At 45.3% G+C, this 3,562-nt stretch overlaps 1 non-coding gene across 1 annotated transcript; it reads left to right on the top strand.

The window, feature by feature from the left end:
• Positions 1-224: 224 nt before the first annotated feature.
• On the top strand, positions 225-296 carry TRNAT-CGU (transfer RNA threonine (anticodon CGU)). The gene has a single exon. It is a non-coding gene; the product is annotated as a tRNA-Thr (tRNA).
• The last annotated feature ends 3,266 nt before the right edge of the window (positions 297-3,562 follow it).

Genomic DNA, 3,562 nt, shown 5'->3' with positions numbered 1-3,562 from the left:
ACGCAAGAAGTCTCAATGTAATCGTGAATCGGCTGAAATCAAACACTCTCGCGAAATACAGAGTGAAACGGAGAAGTTTGAGGCAAATGACCTCTGGCAAGAAGTTAAGAACGACTGCAAATGACCCTGAACCAACCCCAAAAAAATAAACAGTATGAACATATGCACATGAAGCACCAAAGCTACTATACGTCACACAGCTAGTCATGCTTTGAAATAACTGCGGCGCGGTGGCCAAGTGGTAAGGCGTCGGTCTCGTAAACCGAAGATCACGGGTTCGAACCCCGTCCGGGCCTCAAAAGGTTATGTTTTAAAAGGTTCACGTTGTGCCTGCCTCCTAATCTCTGCCCTCGAATCAGAAGGATGGCAGCCAAAACACATATATACGGTTTGTACAATTCGAACAAATACAATTGAGCACCGTGAACGAAACAAGTACAGTCTGAGAGCGTGTGTTCACCCGGAAGCTGCGTCCTGAAGAAAGCCAGTCATAAACCGTGTCTAGCGGAGAATGTGTGAACGAAACAAGTACAGTCTGAGAGCGTGTGTTCACCCGGAAGCTGCGTCCTGAAGAAAGCCAGTCATAAACCGTGTCTAGCGGAGAATGTTATTCACCTCGACTTAAAGGCGAACCATATCTGAGCCTGTTTTTATGAACATACCCAGGCGTTAAAAAAAGGGCAAATTAATTTGGACTATTTGGGTTGTATAACAATGGACAACAAGAACATCGACAAAAGAACCAAGACGGAGGGAAGAGAGGGGAGGGGGGAGGAGAAATGCGACACGGCGGGAAGGGGCAGGCAGGATGACTCAGGGGAGGGGGCGGAGCGGGGCAGAGCGGCATGTGGGTGTGAAGAAGCCGGGCCTTTGAAGTGAAGCTAAGCTTCACTTCAAAGGTGTCGGAGGAATGCGGGCGGCTGTGCACGCGCTTTTAAGCTCAATGCACATGCGCATTGAGCTTAAAAGTCACGGGCACTGCAAGGAATCGCCACGATTCCTTGCAAGTTAGATAAAGAGTAGATGAGCCCCTATAGTCTCGCTTGCTCGATGCGCATGCGCATCGACAGGCGAGACCTAAAAAGTGAGTCGGGTCATTTATTTTTGTGGATAAAAACATCTCACTTTGGGAGGTTGTTTTCTCTAAGTAAAGAAGTTTGCAGACTTTTTAATCATAGTTCCCACTCAATTTCAATGTCAAAAGTACTTTATTCGTTTTTTTTCCCACAAAACCATAAAAGTGCATAATACATTATATGTTTATGGTTGGTTAAAAAGAACGACAAGTTAAAATCTATATTGATTAAAACAGGTATAGCCTGACGTTAAAAGGAAAATCCATCTATTTCACATTATAAAAGGCAACATTCAGTTCTATACAGCCAGACATTTTCTGTAATTCATTGCACTTTTTAAAAAAACGATCACATGGGGTATACAATCTAATTGTAACAGTTGTAAGTAAAGGAGTGCGGGGCGTGCTTGTACAAAGAGCGTTCCTTTTAAAATAGGCTTAAGGAAAAAAGCTCTGGGGAATTCATAATATTTATAAAAAAACATAAAATGCAGCAAATCCTGCGGAGACAACCTCTCGCAGCCGCAGGGTTCTAGTACTGTTCCTCTATGACTTCCCCTTGGCACTGCTATTAAAATATGAAACAAGTTGAACCTAAACCTAGTTAATAAGAAGCGCTCATACGCTGTTAATGGCAATAGGAGGTAAGGTTCCTCCACGGGCTGGGTTTTAAGCATCATATGTAGACGCGCATTGTACTTTGTCATGTCCTTTTCCTGCCTTTCCATTACTTTTCGTGTGGTGAAAGACTTTTTGATGTACACAACGTCACTTATGGTAATACCTTCCGTGTTTAAAAACAAGTCCAGACGCCCCTCATTCCCAAATCTGTTTTTTAAATACTTCAGCCAGGGGATCTTGGTCATACGGTCTAGGCTCATTGTCTCTTTTAGAAGACTGTGCGTTAAACTAAGCTGCTTGTTGAGCCAACATTGTAGCCAAAAGATGAGAGGTCGCAAAGACAAGGTGTCGCTGATAAAAGGCTGACCAGTCTCTTCGTGCACAGACATGTTCGAAGTCCCCTGTGGGACACACAGGAGCTGTTTTAAAATTTTATTTTCAACCACCTGTAGTCCCTCAAGGTTACAGTAACCCCATAACTCGCTTCCGTAGGAGGCAATCGCAATGCTTTTTGCACGGTAAACCTTCAGCATGGCTCCCACAGGTCTATTGCCCATTTTCGCGGCAAAGTCGAATAGTGCAGCGTTAGCCCTTATAACTTCTCCCCTCTTTTTGTTCAGGAGTGGGGCCCAATTCAACTGGTGATCAAAAAAGACACCGAGATAGGAGAAAGTGGTACACCTAGGCACCGTGGTGCCGTTAACTCTAAAATTGTGCTTTTTTCCCCTAGTTTCCCCATCTGCATCACATAAGATTTTGTATTGTTTATGGATAGGTCGCGGCTGGCCATAAACCCGTGGAATGTGTCAAGTAAAGTTTGTAACCCTTTCGGGGTGCGGGCCAGGAGGACGGCGTCGTCAGCATAAAGCTGGATGGGCTGTCCCCGACGGCCCACATAAGGATAATCCGCCCCTGTGTCTACCAATGTCTCTTCAAGGTCATTTATGTATAGGTTAAAAAGAAAGGGTGCTAGGATGCACCCCTGCCTGACACCCCTACTTGTTCTAAAATTCTTTGTTACCTTGAGGTCCATTGTTTATCTTACGTTTGCCCTTGTGTCTCTGTGAAGATCTTTTAAAAAGTTCACCAGTTTTTGCTCTACCCCCATGGCCTCCATGGACTGCCACAGCTTTCCCCGGTTGACACAGTCAAAAGCAGAGGAAAGGTCCATGAAGGCCATGTAGATAGTCCCGGTACGTGCAAGGATGTATTTGCCCAATATCAAATAAAGGTTTAGGCATTGTGCCACGGTCGAATGCCCAGTCCGGAACCCGTACTGGGCGTCTGAAATTATCTGCTTCTCCTCTGCCCACGAGGTCAGCCTCTTGAGTATAACACCCCCTAGGACTTTTACGATAGAGCCAATCAAGGAGATGGGCCTATAATTTAGGGTGCTGTTTCGATCTCCCTTCTTAACCACTGGTACAATTGTTGATAGACCCCATGAGGATGGGCAACCCTTTTCCGCTGCGGCGTTTCCCACTGCTGTTAAAATTGGGGCCCAGAATTGGGGACTGAATTTAAAAAGATCAGGGGGGATACCATCTGGGTCAGGGGCCTTCTTGTTCGAGAGATTATTGATTCCCTCTATCGTTTCCGCAACTGAAAATGTCGTAGAGGCCACTACCATCTCCACTGTTGGTAGATCAGGGCATAGCACAGTGTCTTTGAAGATTGTAGCAAAATGGGACACCCACTCGTCCTCTGTGATATTTGATCCCACCTCATTCGTCCCTGTCATTAATAAGGGTGAGCGATTAATTGTGGACCAGAATCTAGAGGAGCTACCCAGGGTGGCAGGATCCAGAAGTTCCTTCCAGAGATCATTTTTCAGTTCCTTTTTCCTATTAGCCAGTACACTTTTAT

The sequence above is a fragment of the Lissotriton helveticus genome, chromosome 7, assembly GCF_964261635.1.
Source record: "Lissotriton helveticus chromosome 7, aLisHel1.1, whole genome shotgun sequence".
Lineage (NCBI taxonomy): Eukaryota > Metazoa > Chordata > Amphibia > Caudata > Salamandridae > Lissotriton > Lissotriton helveticus.
The sequence above is the reverse complement of the archived record's forward strand: the minus strand, read 5'-3'. Positions and strand labels throughout refer to the sequence as shown.